This window comes from Coptis chinensis, chromosome 4 (assembly GCF_015680905.1).
Source record: "Coptis chinensis isolate HL-2020 chromosome 4, ASM1568090v1, whole genome shotgun sequence".
NCBI classification, from domain to species: Eukaryota; Viridiplantae; Streptophyta; class Magnoliopsida; order Ranunculales; family Ranunculaceae; genus Coptis; species Coptis chinensis.
Genome location: NC_141459.1, coordinates 17,827,724 through 17,844,714, shown reverse-complemented (window position 1 = coordinate 17,844,714; position 16,991 = coordinate 17,827,724). Strand labels below are relative to the sequence as shown.

The window sequence follows — 16,991 nt, the reverse complement described above, 5'->3', positions numbered from 1 at the left end:
AAGCTAAACGTGGTAACTTTATTAGATTTTTTGTAACGAAAGTAACGAACTAAGCGAGCGTAAAAGCGTTCAAACTTAGACTAACGAAGCTAAACATGGTAACTTCGTCAGATTTTTTCGTAGTGATAGTAACAAACTAAGCGAGCATAAAAGCGTTCAAACTTAGCCTGACGAAGCTAAACGTGGTAACTTCATCAGATTTTGTCGTAGGGAAAATAACGAACTAAGCGAGTGTAAAAGCGTTCAAATTTAGATTGACTAAGCTAAACGTGGTAATTTAGTCAGATTTGTCGTAGTGATAGTAACGTACTAAGCGAGCGTAAAAGCATTCAAACTTAAACTGACGAAGCTAAACGTGGTAACTTTGTCAGATTTTGTCGTAGCGAAAGTAACGAACTAAGCGAGCGCAAAAGCGTTCAAACTTAGACTGACTAAGCTAAAGTTGGTAACTTAGTCATATTTGTCGTAATGATAGTAACGTACTAAACAATTGTAAAAGCATTCAAACTTAGAGTGACGAAGCAAAATGTGGTAACTTTATCAGATTTTGTCGTAGCGAAAGTAACGAACTAAGCGAGCATAAAAGTGTTAAAACGTAGAGCGACGAAGCTAAATGTGGTAACTTCGTCAGATTTTGTCATAGTGAAAGTAACAAACTAAGCGAGCGTAAAAGCGTTCAAACTTAGACTGACGAAGCTAAATATTGTAACTTCGTCAGATTTTGTTGTAGTGATAGTAACGAACTCGAGAGAACATAAAAATGTTCAAACTTAGACTGACGAAGCTAAATGTGGTAACTTCGTCAGAGTTTGTCATAGCGATAGTAACGAACTAAGCGAGTGTAAAAGCTTTCAAATTTAGACTGACGAAGATAAACGTGGTAACTTCGTCAGATTTGTCGTAACGATAATAAGGTTGCGATGGAAACATAATTATACCATTGGAACTGAAGTGAAAGAAATACTTCTTTATTGATCACCAAATCTTGAAAAGTGCAAATATAATAACGGGAAATAAACTACTGAACTAAAAACAAACGAACGAAGTTTTGTCTGTTTTTTCTTTCAACTTGTCTATTGAAGAAAAGATAGTATGGTGACGAGAAATTGTGACGAATCTTAAAGTCAAAACAAAATTGTCAAATTTCTTTGACAACATATTATTTATCATTGTCAGAAGTCAACGATGCTGGAATACCAAAATGGTAAATAATATCATGCCAAAAGAAATATTTAATGTCTAAAGCCTGGATCTGGGATTCCGCTCACTTAGTAAAATAATTTGTTGCGACGAGCAAGAAACAAACACTACCAGGGGCTATCAGAAATAAACCAACAATGTCAAGGCTCCATTTCACAAATGACCAATGGTTATGGATTCGATGTCGCTTCATCGCGGGAAGTTTGACCCATATCATCATGTTTTTGACAAGGCACACACTTCTCGGACAGACGCTTAATATCCTGTTGCATGTATGGCCACCAATATCATTTGGTCATTGCTATGTGAGCGAGGCTTCGCCCCCTGGAGTGGTGCTCACATAGTCCTGAATGAATATCTTCAAGGTCTAGTAAATCGTTCGTTCTGCTCAAACAATGAAGGAGATGATTGAAACTGGTGCCTTTGTAATAGAGCTGTGAAAAATCGTCCTTAGTAAAGATAAGACAATATTTCCAAGCATCACGTTTGACAAAATCACAAACTTTGTGGTCAACAGGAATTCCGGAGCACTGTCAGCTGCATGATCATCGTTGGTAGCTATGTTAGATATCGAGACATTATCAGTGCCAAACTCATTGTGATCATCTGCCAGCATAATTTGTTGATCCAGTGTTGTCTTGACAGCGACAACTTGATTTTCCATGGATAGGAATGTGATATAATCAGGATGCCTTGCATCAGAACGTGGATACTGCACAATACTGATAGATGCAAAATTTTCGCAATTCGTTAAATTAAGTCAAGATGAACGACCATTCTATCATCGCGAGCCGCATATTATCATTCAAAGTGGCTAGCGACTAACTTAGAATAATTAATCGTAACTTAGTCGCCCCCAGCTGAAGAGCTATGCGCATACCGCAAATGACAGTGTTGTATTCAGCCATATTATTTGAAGCGTCAAAACCCAAACATAGAGACCTCTCAATTATGTCTTCATTCAGCTTCAAGATGACAAAACCAAGACCAATGCCAGACTTATTATGTGAACTATCGGTGTAAATCTAGCAATCAGCTGATATATCCAATAAGTATTTCAAGTCATCACCCCGGAAGGTAATGGAAATTAGGTATCGACGTTTTCCTCATCGAGTAGTGCGTTCGACATAGGAATATCATCAATAAGAAAAAACTTGCGCAGCAAATATTTAGTATAAACTTTGACTATTCCTTCTTGGAAATAAGCTTTAGACGTCTTGCAGCATGAAACAAGGCCAATGCAATTTTCTCAATGCAAGAATGTCTCATTTCAGCTGATATAAGAGTCTTATTAATAAAGAATATGAGACGACCATCGACATTATCAAACCGCAATGGACAAATATGAAATGGATATGTTTTGCTTATATTCGTAAAACCATTGTGAAGTCCGTATTTATTGTCTTGAACTCATAGGTAACCATTACGAACAACGAGAATCTAATCATCACCACGTAAATGATCCCACACGCAACTATGTTGTTGGCATGTGTTACGTTGTGGTGTGACAGATACAACACCATTTTCGAGAACTCATGGATGACCTATGTTGTGAACAACAAGAATCTCATCCTCACCACATAAACGATCCCACACGCTATGATGTTGTTGGCATGTGTTATGTTTTGGAGCGATAGATTTCACATCATTTTTTAGAGGAATGGTTCGTTTCAGACGACGCTTGTAGTAATTGTTTTGTTTCCGTACACACTTGAACTTTTTAAGAAGTGCTTCGTGAGACATTTGACTTACATTATCTACATCAGATGATAGAGAATCGTCAGAGGCAATAACTTCGCACTGAATAATTTGGCACATCGGTAGAACGACAGTAGGGTCACGTGCAATTTGTGGTTGAAAAGGAGTAGGAGGGATTAGTCCGTTATCGCCAAGTTAACTGTGCACATCATGTTCGCAATGATCGTCAGTAATTGCATCAGGACCTTGAGCTCTTCTAGTATTCGTCATAACTTTTGCAAAACATGATCGAGGGTGTTGAATAAGCACCGCAGACGGCGCCAATTATATTTCGATCAAATATGATCTGAATACTAAGTGGTGATGAAAGAGATGAATTATATAGAAAGGTAGCGTGAAAAGTGATGGTAATCGAGAGAATAATGAGATTGTACCTTTCAGTTGCCTACGTACCCAAATTATCAATGAGATAAAGTCTCAAGAACGTAGTTCTTATGAAAAATAGTTTGGTATTTATTTGTGTAGAATAGAGATGTCTTGTAGCTTAAGTAATTGTAATTGAACATGACTCTTAATTGATGATTATCTCTTTAATAAGAAACAAATTTGGACATAAATTAATGTACGTAAGTGGCAAGTCATGTGACTAGGGTTCAACCCTAGACACATGAGTTAATGACCCTATACATCAATCCATGGTATTGCAAATTGGGCCTTAGCCTTGTCGATTAAATGAATAAAGTGGAGACCCCTACCAATGAACGTTTGCCATGTAGGTGGGGGTCGAAACAGTATGAAAGCCGAAGAAGACCATTATGACACTACTCTACTGCTTTGCTGATAGGGAATTACCACCAAGCACTGAAGAAACCAAAATGCCCACAAATTTCTGAGTAGTTGTGATGGTGGTGTTGGCATGGGAGCCAAATCGGATGATGGTCAAAAAGATACAGTTTTGCCCTATCCCATGCTACCTTTGGATAATCTCTACAAAACTAGAATGCCTCAAATCTACTTCTATGTGGCCAGCTAAACAGGTAGACAATGTTGTATATGGTACTCCATAAATTCATCCCCTGTATTATATCCCAAGCACTTGTCTTAGGGTACCTATGTAACAGATTGCAAACTGGTTGAGCTGGGGAGCATGAAAAAAATATATGCATTGATATATTAGATGATTGTGTTTCAAGAGAGTAATTCATTGCATGAAAATCAATTTGCTAATAATCTATGTATTAGATAATTGTGTTTCAAGAGAGTAATTCATTGCATGAAAATCAATTTGCTAATAATCGGCAACCCAGAGTTGGTAACTATTTCTCATTAACTAAAACCTTGTAAATCAATCTTGAAGTCTTTATCGGTAATAGGATTCCTGAATCATAAAAAACAATCCCTAGCAAAGTTATTGAAGATCCTAGCATAGCCAATTGGTACCTATAATATAAAAAATGACAATGCCTATAACATCTATGAGGATTCTGGATTTTAGCCATTTTCCATAACTTTGCTCGTATAAGTTCAATGAAGTTGCCTACTCATATGGAAAAACTCCATCCAAGGCCTAAGGCAACCTTAAGCCCATCTGGTGTTCTCATTTTATGCAATCTCGCCAAATTTATTTTAACCCGTTTTGGCTGCATTCTTCTATATTCTAGATAGAATCTTAAAACAAATATGATCATCATATTGAACAGTTAAATCTCTACTTAAGTTTCTACGTGAATGAATATGGTCAAACATAGAATTTTTTTAGAAACACATACATATATTAATGAATGGATGCGTAAAATTCATACAAATACAATAAAAATTAAAATTGGGAAAGCTATAATTAATGAAATAATAAAATATTATGAAGTATGTGATTGTGCATCATATCAAAAATTGGGTAACCAGTATTCGCACCAAATTGAAAGAGAAGAAATGCTTAAATTGTAAGTTTAATCTTTGTATAAGATTAGTGCAACTACGGGCCTGCCTACCAAACTTTATCTAGGGAAAAATGTGGATATAGCAAACTGAGGTAATGAATGAAAAGAGGAGAAGAAAGAAACATATGCCTAGAATGAGGCAATTGCATTTTTACTATCCATGAACTTTTTCTCTTACTCATTTCCTCAAGTTGATCACCTTACTCTCAATGACATGCATTGAATAATGATTACTGAAATAAAATCGAGAGAAGAACATGATACCACGGAAAATATAGATCATAACTTGACGGCATGTTGATTGCCTACATTGCATTACTTCAAACGACCTGCAACATGTATAGAGAGGTTGAATTAGATAGTTAACATTTTACTGGTAATTGCTCGATTGAACCCAGATGGAACACACACAGATCTTAGATTGGCTAGGAGGAAGGGCCTACTTCAATTCAAAATGATCGTATTAATAGAATGTCTAAACAATAATAAGCTTTAATAGCAAATCTCGCAAAGTAGTACCTAAACCCAAACTTAATATATTGAGCATATCATATAGACTGCCAGGTACCAACCAAAATGGTCTTCCCTCACAGTTAATTAAGTGGATTCAAACCAACAATAATATCATGAAAGTGAGCACTACTAAAAAAAGGGCTTATAAGCTCAGCTAAAATGTGAGATGTTAGAGTTTTTACCTCGGTTTTCTAGAAAAAAAAACGAGGTAAAATCCACTAAGATAATAGAGTTCTATAAAACCGAGATAATAAGCTACTAAATTATCTCAGAAGTCTGACATCTTATTTAAATATATTATCTCGATTTTCTAAATAAAACCGATATTATATAGAATAACATTGAGATAAATTGTTGATTGAAACCAATTAGTATAGAAGAAAACTGAGATATTTTTTTTTTATTGAAACTGAGATAATATCAAAAAATAACCGTGATAAATTCTTTTGGAAAGGGAGATTGTTGGACAACCTTTTATCTCGCCCTTTGTCATTTTTTGCTGGTATTGCTCATGACAATAACCAGCAAATAAAAATCTGTCCCAAACCACCACATTCCCTTTGCATATTCATAAACATCAACACCAATTAACAAAAGCAACCCAACATAAGCAAATTCTTTGGAGAACTTATTTCATTATGATAAGAAAGAACAATGTCAAACATGATCTTAACTTTCAAAGAGTACTAGTGATCAATCATTTATTTATAGAAACTGAAATATTGTATCAACTACTATTCTTCGAACTATAATAAAACATTTTTTTAACCTTTCTCTATATGTTCAGCAAAGGAGACAGATGGTTCCTACTGAATTTCCTCCTTACATATGGTTCTTGCTAAATTTTCTACTAAATTTTTTTTTGAGAATCCACAGCTCCCAAACATAAGGTATTCATGTCGGTCGTATGAAGCTTCAGCAATGCCTCCTCAGCATTACTTCTGTAAGAATAATGAAGAAATGGCAGATCACTTGTTAGCTGAAGAATTAAACCATAGGCAAGTGATCGATTTGCATTTCATTATACATGCTGACATAATTCCCCATACCTGTTGGCAAATTCGACAAACCCAAATCCTTTCCCACCCGAATTCTCACAGATGTAGTCTCTCCATACCGAGAAAATGTGCACCGAGATCTTCAAGACTGACACTTGGATCTAATCCTCCAACATAAATCTACAATAAAAGAAAAAATTCTGACACCAAATTGCATAAGTAATCAACGACAAAATGCTGATGGGTATGAACATATGACTCACTGTTGTGTTGATAAAGTATTCATCGCACTGGACATTTTGGGCAGAGGCTCCACTTGATGCATACCCACCTATGATCACAAAGCTAATTTAAGAAATGGAAAAATATACTTCATATAAAATCAGAAACAAAAATATGTTCACATGCTTCATATTCAAACACCATTTTCATGTGATTACTGCATTCTAATTGCTAACTACAACGTCAACCATCCAGTGATTAATCAATAATTAGTGGTTAGGAAGTAAGAAAATGAATAGTTAACATATACTTGTAATGCAACTCAGTACAGTGTTCCAGGTGTTTGAAGCTTGTTTACAGGAGAAAACATACTTTAAGCATGAAATACAAACATATCAATGACAGAGACCAAGTAGTTCAGCAAGATAAGACCAAAATTTGCAGTAACAGTTGCCTTATAGACGAACTAACCCTGTCTCTGCCTCTTGATTCTTTCAAGGGCACCAAGCTTACTATAAGTTTCTTCATCTCCATCCTTATTGTTTTCTTCCACCTTGTTCACCAAGTCGCCAAACACCGCAGCAGGAACATCTTTGTGCGCAATTTCAATTTTGTCATCGTCCTCGCCATCACTACCTTCAAGCAAATCAATGTCTTCAACATTGTCTGTAACTTTCCTTCCACCATCCGGTGTTCATATCACCCCCGTTTGAGATTCCACTCCAGCACTCACAAACCCTAGTTTTCTACTGCCATCTTTGGATGCTGTGTTATTGGATTTTGGAGCAAATTGCCTTTCTAGAGCTGCCATTTCGTCTTTTGGGAACCCCAAAGACGCTTCTTGAGTGTCCACGGTTTCTTCCGTGTTCAATTTCGGTCTTTTTGCATCGATACTCCGGAGAAAAAAATGTGTCCGCAAGAAGATGAAAACAGTGAGGAAAAGAAGGTTAGTCAGGAATCAACATACTGACAAGGAAGATGCCTTTACACTGATTTTAAAACCTATGTAGTCAGAATCGAACATAATGGTTGATCTGATCCACCCTAAATATATAACTGGAGCAATTAAGGAGAAAGGTGTCATGAGAAAGATTGTCATAACATCCATTTTACTCACTCACTATGCCGGCCGGAAATGTATTTTAGTGATGGGATAAAAAAGAAAGGGATTAAGATGGATGGGAGTTGGGACCATCCAATAGTGTTCATTATCATCCATGGTGGATAATCTGATCCTATTATTTTACGATGAGATCGAATCTATTATGCCCGACGCGCTTAACAAGGATATGCTTACCAATTAAATCATCGTAGCAAATTTCTGTTTTGTTTAGGTTACGATCCAAATGGAGTATAAACAAACCGGGTCAGAAGCTAGCGGACACCGCTAGCGCTTCATCGGAGCATCTCCTAAATGTGTCCTCGTTACCATGCCTGCACCTCAAAGTCATGCCACTTAGTCCAAAAAATCAGCATCGACCTTTGGATCAAAGATATTGAGGCGAGAAATTATATATTGCTCGAGCTCGATCAATCTCTCCCAAGCTCTTCTCCAGTTTGGCATACTTCATGCACATAACTTTAACATCTTTATCCGGTAGCCCAGATTCAATTGCTTGCTATAAGAAATACAAAAAACACTACTAGTCGCAGTTAGCAAGATGAAAAATGTCATAGCAAAAGTCTGACACCCACACCATAATGCACTAGCCACATGCAAGAAAGAAGCAAACATGATTTCGTATAAAGAAACAGATCAACATATCTGAGAGCTTCGGCCATGGGCCGAAGCCCAATGCAATATGAAAAGTTGAAAACTACCACAGAGGTTTGTTGGGGGGACGGAGCTATTTTGAATCTTGGGCAATTGGCGAAATCCCAACACAACAATATGATATGAATGAGGAAAGGCAATGCTTTACAAATTTCATGAATATTTATCAGGCTTGTTTTATGGAACTAGGAAATTTGTGTCACAAAGTACCTACATGACAAGGCCCAAGAAAAAATTGAAGTTGGTTTACATTTTTAGACATCCAGAATATTAGCAAAATATTCAAAGAAGATACATGAAGATGTTTACATCAACTAAATAAGGTAGAAGTGAATAGACGTTACCTCATAGATCTCTCTTGTTTTGGGGACACCAAAGATCTCAGCAGCACGAGCAATGTAAATTTCATACATGCTCATCTTCTCATTATCGGGAACAGTCTTTGCAGCCTGATCATAGACCTTCATTGCACGCCAAGAAGACCATAATCCTCCTCCAACTTTGCATATTGCAAATAAAGTACCTTGAGATTTTCAGCAGAAGTCTGAGTGGTATATCAGATAAAAGAAATAATGAGTCTCAGCATTGAAAGACATTCAATTTAAATAGCAGACAAAGTATATACACTAGAAACAAAGTGGATTACAAGAAAAGTTATCAACTAATCACGTAAGTCAATACAAAAAATACGTGAAGCTTGAAAAATAAATAGATTGTTACCTGCCTGATGGTCTTTCTTTATTGAGATGCCAGAGATGACGGGTTTTCCAGTCACCCCCTCATCCATCTGCGAGAGATTGATTCTTTGATCATCAGCTTCACTCCGTCTTGCAAACGGTGAAGTTGCGACCTATCTGTGGAGTTGAAATGGGTAGTGGAAATCGTTTCTAAGTTGGTGCGAGAGGTGAAGAGAGGGCAATATACACGAAGAGATAGTGGAGAGGCGAGATAGTCGGGATTAGAACGGCAGTTGCCATCGTGAGTTCATGCTAGTCATGAGAGATGCAGAGTACTGTAGAGCGGGACTTCTATTTTTTTGGGACTTTTATTTTTTTGGGATTTCTGTTTTCTTTGCCAAATTTATTCCGAGATATTTGGTATAATAACAATTATATCATTTGAGTGCCGAGATATTTGGTTTAATATCAATTATATCAGTTCAATGTGAGATAAATTAAATTTCCTATTATATCAGTTCTACAATGGTAAGATAAATGAAATTTCCTATTATATCAGTTTCACAATGGTGAGATAAATGAAATTTCTTATTATATCAGTTCCATACCACCAGTGGTAAAATCCATATATTTTATCTCGGTTAAGTAAGAGACGAGATAACAGATTTATACTCAGAGTTAGTACCTAAGTTATGGGACATATTATCTCATTTATAGGACATATTATCTCTCTTCTCAGTAGAACCGAGATAAGGCTAATTTTATAATCGAGATAAAAACCTATTTTTTAGTAGTGGAGTCAGAGCTCTAAAATAGTTATATTTTGTTCTATATCACATACGATCTCAGACCACAATCAATGTTAATTATTGTTTGTGTTTCTTCTATCTTAAAAAAATATATTTCATCTTCTACTAAAAGTCATTCACACAAGTTATATATTTGCTAGATTGCCTTAAAATTGTCGAGACCATTCATCATCACAACTAGAAGGTACTTTTTTGATGTCATGCTTTTGGCTTTTGGTGGTCATAGTGTCATACCAATCTTCTTTTTAGTCACATAAGATGTAACCTGGTTAATCAACACCATCATAAGGCATAGTTCAATCAAGGAAAATATCAAATAGTGGGTCCACACGTACTACTGCCGTGTACTGACATGGTTTTCTGCTTGGAAAGAGCTATGATGGTCATCTGCTTGGAAAGAGCTATGACAAAAAAAAAGAAAAGAGAAAAAACAAATCTATATTACTTCAAGTGCTTCATTCAGTTTAAAGGTGATCCATCAATTTTGTTGCGAAAAATATGACATCTCATGTGCAACACACATGCGCTCTTGCTAGTGTAATGCAAAGCATCCCAATTAGATTGATGTTTATGTACTACTTATATTACACGGACAGAGTGTCATACTTACAGAGGTCAATGATGCAGTCTATACTATAAGATCCAGCTGATGTATTTGTTTGTTGTAGTTCATCCTAAAAATACACAAACCAACTCAGAACAGTGTTTGACTATAAACCAAAAACTGTAATCCCCTTGGCTAACCATCGAAAAACCAAATGAGGCATGGTGGTCATCTCGAAGTAATTTGTTCAAATTATATACATGAACATAGGAATTAAGTATAGAGAATCAACAATTTAATCCAAAAGGCAGAGTTATCCCAAAAAACTAATGTACGACAATCTACTTGATGCAATCTATGAAGTGAAACAATGAAACTTTTAATATAATGACCAAAACCATAACAGAAAAGCCACGCATTCAAAAACCCTATCCATGGCGCTTTGAAATTCAATTATGCGATCACGTTGTTTGTTTTTCTGTGAAATTCCTCTTCTTACTTGTGCAAAAATAAAATGATGACCAACTCAAGTTACAATGACTAACGACAAATAGTTGTAACAATCCAAGTGGGTAAACAGTTTTATAAAGAAAAAATTATTGTAAGAAAAGCATACCTTGCAATATAGTAATCATGTGTGAAAGATTCTACAAACAACGAATGCCACTTTTGCATGATTATTTGTACTGAGGTCAAAACTCGAAAAACAATAAATTGAAATAATTTTGATTTTAACATAAACGAAGGGGAAAACCATACCTCTGGCAAACTTGCAGCTAGTCCAATCGATTCCGCTGCAACAAACCCAAAGCTAAACTATTACTACCTACCTATCAGTGAATTATTTTTTCATCATCACAATCTCCACTGTCAAGCAATGGTTTTCTACTTAGACAAAAAATAAATTGAACATCTAAACAAATCAATAAACATGAAAATAAATATTTCAATTTAAAAAATCAATTTAAAATTATCAATTTAGATAAATAAATAAATGAAGAGATAATACCTGGAATATATGAATTAAATTTAGCAATCTATCAATCGGAAAAAAATATAAAAGCCTTGAGTTCAAGAAACGCCAATAACGCATTGTAAGGGCATCTCCAATGGGGGGTGTAAACCGTATAGAGTGGAAATTTTACACCCAAAATGTCAAAAAACTCTTTCTAATGGGGGTGTTATACTGTAGGTAATAGAGTATTAGTTAATAGAGAGGGTGAGGAATTCCCCTCTCGCTATCAGCTAATAAAAAGCTCGGGCGACACTCGAACAGACGTTTGAGTAAAAAAAAATTCGGACGTCACTTTAAGTAATGTCAATTTATAATTCTAAAGTAATTTTTTTAACTCGGACGTCACTCCCAGTTTAAATTAAAGAGGGACGTTACCGAGTTTAAAATCTAATTTTTTTTACACTTCTCCATTGGGAGTATAGAGTGTGGATATTTATAGGCTATACAATAGTATACAATTAGAGTTGTAAAATCCTAATGGCACCTACGTGGAGCCTAGGTGAAGATGTAATTTTACACCCCCATTGGAGATGCCCTAAGTGAATATATCTTGATCAATTCTTCTATTAACTAACTCACTAAACAAATTCTTCGCTTTCTCCCACAACCCACCACGACTACAAACAGCAAAGACTCCTTATGAATATAAAATTTGGGATAATGAAATCCATCGAACATTTCTCGACAAACAAATGACTCAAATACAAAAAATGGTGCTTTGGTTTCGAATAAACAACATCAGATTCAATCGAACTGGCTGCCGTCTGCCAGCATCAGTATTCCACCCCGAGGCCTCCATCTCAGTATCTCACTGGTCATTAACTTAACAAAACTCTGAATTGATTTAATGACATGCCTTTGATCACTGTGAGAAAATGAGTGGGATTCAAACCTAAAATATGAAGATTGTTGAAAGCAGACAGAGTTGCATGCTGATAAAATCTCTTCTCCAGCAACCTAATCTATTTGTTAGACTCCTCTGCCTTTACCCTTACAAAGTCAATCTCGGAGTCCTTGAGCTTGAGCTGAGTCTCCAATTTCTGACCGCACACCATTAGCTACCATTTCATAAAAAATCATCTCCACAGCTAAACTAAAATCCACACTCCCTTTGCCAAAAGCATCAATGACAGCATTATAAGTTACCAAATAAGGCTTCAACGCAGACATTTTCATCAAATCGAAAAATTTGGAAGAAAGAATGGGAGAGACGAAGTGAGAGACCGAGAGAAGATAGATTCGAGACGTGACACTATTCCTCGTGCCCCATATTTTTCTAATATAGTAAGATATTGGAAACCCTCCATGCTTTATATTATTTCTGTTGAGCTCTCATTCGAAGACTTCCCCTTGATTCTTCTTTCATTGCCATTCGATAATCAGACCTCCGCTTCAGTTCATATAACTGGTCTTCCCACCCACCCATTGAAACACCATCCCTTGCTTTAAGATTATGTGCAGTCTCATATTTGCTTAAACTAATTAATTCAATGTCGTACTTCTTTCTAGTAATTGGATCTGAGAGGGTCTGGTACGCCTTATGGACCTCTACGAACATGCGTACAGATTCATCCCTCCCAGAAGTGTGACAAACATCAGGGTGATACTGAAGAGCCTTGGCTCTATAAGCCTTCTTTATTTCACTTACACTCACGTTCTGATCAGCATGAAGAGAAAGAACTTCATAGTAGTTTGTACTGTGTTTTTCTCTAGCTAACATGGTAGCTCTGCATGAAACAGTGATAGATTTTCTAGATTCAAGAATGCTTTGTGATTGATGAGAAGGATGTATGAGTAGTTTTGAACCATTAAATCTTGAGCTTAATGACATATCCATGATGGTGCTCAACTTTGATCAATAGAAGGATGAAAATTTGGTTACAAGTTTCTTTTGAAACTTTGAATTTTGGATACACTTGGCCACTTAGGAACGATGAGTACTATACTACTATACTTATAGGAATGATAGTTTGTTGATGACTTGATGTAGTTTTATAGGAAGAATGGAGTTAAGGGAGATAGGACAAAGCGAATCGAGTTTAATTAGGAAATGCCGGCAGGACAAACAACTAATCGTGATAACAAAACGTGTTTTTTCTATGGTAATTATCGAGCCATGTATAATTTTTATTTATTTTTTCGGTATAGCCGACCATACTCATCAAAATGTCACCAATTAGTCAACGAATTTCTACTTCCGTGATCTTACCAGACAAACAGCCGCTTAGTGCAATTCATACAAACCATATTTCACATTTGCTCTCACTGGCTTCACAGAGGCGGACCATTTCTTTATGGAAAATAAAATAAAATTCAAAGCATGTCTGTATAACAGTTTATATGGAATGAAAAAGGTTCCAAAATCAACCTTACAAAGCATACTCATTTATATGGATCAAAATATTTGTGCGTCTAGGTCCAATAAAAAATGATTCACATGTTTAAATATAGTTAAATTGCACAATATACCACATGGCGTTATGCATCTAGCTACATAGTACAAATTTTCCAAAAGTAGCGCGATCAAAAGTAGTACATAATAAATAAATATATAAAAACTAATATAAACTTCATGCCGTTTTTAGGGACAAAATACCAGTTTTGAATGATAAAACCAAAGTTGCTAGCTGAAATAGTCAGCCAATCAAAGCCAAGTTAAGCGCATTTCTTCGTATGAAAGTGGTACCAAAAAAAAATGTTTGTTGAAACTTGAAAGTATGACAAAAAAACAAAAAGTTAAATTTCTTCGTATGAAAGTGGTACCAAAAAAAAATGTTTGTTGAAACTTGAAAGTATGACAAAAAAACAAAGTAAAGACTCTTCTTTGACTGATAATACCAATGTGACTTGGCGAACAAGGTACCTTTTAGTCATTAGTCAAAGCTTCCTTGCAGACACTAATAAGTTTTATTTTTTTCATGTAAACTGTAATAGTAAGCAACTTGTCACTCTGTGGCTTGTAGTGCCAATTTTGTATTATTGTGTTCGGCTATAGAAGACCCTCATTTTGGCAGTTAGTTATAATAATCAAGTATTTCTTCTTATATCAAACAGTTATGAATTGAATATGTTTGGAAATGAAATTCTGGCTTTTGTATTCATCATTAATATCATTAATGGTGGTTACAAAGTCGTTATTTCTCTCTGTTTCGTTCTGGTTTTACAAATATTTCTGTAATGAATTCAATCCTTCCCTTTATTTCTCTTGATCATCGCTTTATATAGTCTTCCAGCTATATTGGTGCCCAATCCTATCCTGACACGTGTCAATTCTCATTCTTTTCCTTCCTTTTTCCGCTTGTTCATGTAATACATAAACTTATGCACAAAATACCGACAATTATGTCGATATTTTGAGTTAGTTATGATATTCGGGTTGGAATATCGGGTTGACAATATTTGCCCACGACATTGCCCCCTCTTGAAATTTTCAAATTTCAATATCGAAAATTTGAATGTTTCGAGAAGCAACTGGGAAAAACCAAAAGTTCAATCTGAAATACTCAAATTCAAAATTCAAATTATCAAGCGGTTACCAAATTATCAAGCGATTACTGTTGGGACAGAAAAGTCCCATCAAAATATCAAATATAAAAACTCGCCTTCACTTTCTCTCTCTTCACTTATTCGCAAAAAGCTTGAAACATTCAAAACCACACCACCATTAACAACTTGAAAAGCTTCGATTTGGAATTACTTGCTATCCTCTTCATCAGATTTTCCTGCAAATAGGTTAGTTAGAATAAAACTTTAATATGTTTATTTCTGTCATAATCACTTCTCCTTTTATCTGTTCATCTTTAATATCGCATCTGTTCTTTTCTTAAATTACGAGGGTTAGGGTTAGGGTTTAAACTTGAATGTTTTATCTGTACAACCACTATACTAACTAGATTTTTGAATTATATATTTTGATCTGTTTTAGTATGGCTAGGAGAAAAACTTTTGTTAATTTTAGGCGAACAATCTCGAAACGATCCTAGCTTTGACGTCAAGAACGTATGCTTTTGAGACACATTATCACCTCGAAAACCGTCATTGTCACCACGAAAACTCGATACATGTATAATAAATAATATATTATACAATTGTACTGAGTATAGCGATAGTAGTATCGATGAAGGATATAATTCTAATAAAAAAATTATTGTTTCTAGTGATACCGATATGTCGAACGAAGGTATCGAGTCTGAAGATAGAACCAGCTCTTATTCCTTAATTTCGACATCACAAAGGACTGAAACTAATGAACTAGCATGACACCTAACGTATTTTGTTGACGGCCTAGCATGCCATCCTTTCGAGACTGTGACCTCAGAATCAGAGCGTGAAATTATGGAAGAAAATAGCATATGGAATGATGGTTTAAATCCTCATTTTCCGAAAAGACCCAATTTAGCATTAGTTAGAGCTGCAACCTAATACTGTCACTCTTCAACACTATGCTGGGTGTAGGAAATGTACCAAATGCCAAAGTGGTGATGCCCAGTCAATCATCATCACTGTTGGGTAACTAGCTGTTGGTTTGCGACTCCCTTTGACTAACCTCGATCGAGAGGTACTGAACCATTTAACCATCTCTCCTAGCCAAGGCACAGACAATTTTTGGAGATTGATGTACATTTGCAACTATTATAATGCGCATCTTGAACCTGATATGCAGAGATCCTAAAAAATCAGGCTTATCGACATTCAGACCCACTATACCTTTGTCGATTGTACGGAAAAAAACAAAAATGGTTTAAATGAGCCTAGTGGATATTTTTATCCTAAGAAACGAAGTAACCGACAGGGTATCATAAGAGTGAATCGAGATAGTAACTTTAGATGTCCACTCTATCCTCTCATTATATTTGGTCAATGGGAGTCATCTGCTTCTGTCGTTGTTCCTTCCTTGGTACACCATATTTTTAATCTTAGAGGTACGTTATCTATGACCCTATCTCTTGAAACAAAATTTCGACATTCCATGTCGAACCTTTTCTATGATTGGCCTACCCTTGTGCCCTTGTTTCAGTACTAAAACATGCGACTTCAAGAGGTCGTGGAGAGTCTACTAGAGTAATGGAGCTTCTGAAAGGCACTGATGAAGAAATAACTGGTAGAACTGGTGTTGATCAATATGGAAATCCAACCTCGAATGTCGACTTACAAGATATCGATAATTATGTTGCTCCTTTATATACCTTAAAGAGTAATTTGCTTAGAGGTCAAGATCCTTGACCTCCCCAAACTGTAGTACCTTCCCAAGCTACTCCATGTTTATTACGGCCTTGTTCTTATGAATAAGGAATTAGAAAAACTTTTGATTCTTCTGAATTGGCTGATAACACTCTTCGATGTTATTTTGATTATATGATTAATGGTTTTAATATGTTTGAAGATATTTTTCCCAAAATTAAACAAGAAGTTCCAGACTTCTATAATTATCCACTTTTGAAAGATGTGTTTGATCATCACTGATTATTGTACACAGATATGACATCTCCATCTATGAAGGTATCTAAGACTGCGAAAACTACCACCACTACTGCACCTGCCTTTGTGCCCTCGAAATCTTCAGCTGTTCCATCCACTATTCAACCCACTGCTCCATCCACTGTT

General features: G+C 35.7%; 2 long non-coding RNA genes across 3 annotated transcripts; both read right to left on the bottom strand.

Annotated features, from left to right (window-relative positions):
- Window positions 1-6,044: 6,044 nt before the first annotated feature.
- On the bottom strand, window positions 6,045-7,392 carry LOC147502288 (uncharacterized). The gene is made up of 3 exons (XR_015219960.1): window positions 6,610-7,392; window positions 6,398-6,526; window positions 6,045-6,289 (listed from the first exon to the last, which is right to left on the bottom strand). It is a non-coding gene; the product is annotated as an uncharacterized LOC147502288 (long non-coding RNA).
- Window positions 7,393-8,070: 678 nt separating this feature from the next.
- Window positions 8,071-13,407, bottom strand: LOC147502287 (uncharacterized). 2 transcript variants are annotated; one of them, XR_015221652.1, is made up of 4 exons: window positions 10,439-13,406; window positions 9,063-10,229; window positions 8,687-8,886; window positions 8,071-8,187 (listed from the first exon to the last, which is right to left on the bottom strand). It is a non-coding gene; the product is annotated as an uncharacterized LOC147502287 (long non-coding RNA). The 2 variants fall into 2 exon arrangements; XR_015221651.1 differs by having other exon boundaries at window positions 9,063-13,407.
- Window positions 13,408-16,991: the final 3,584 nt, after the last annotated feature.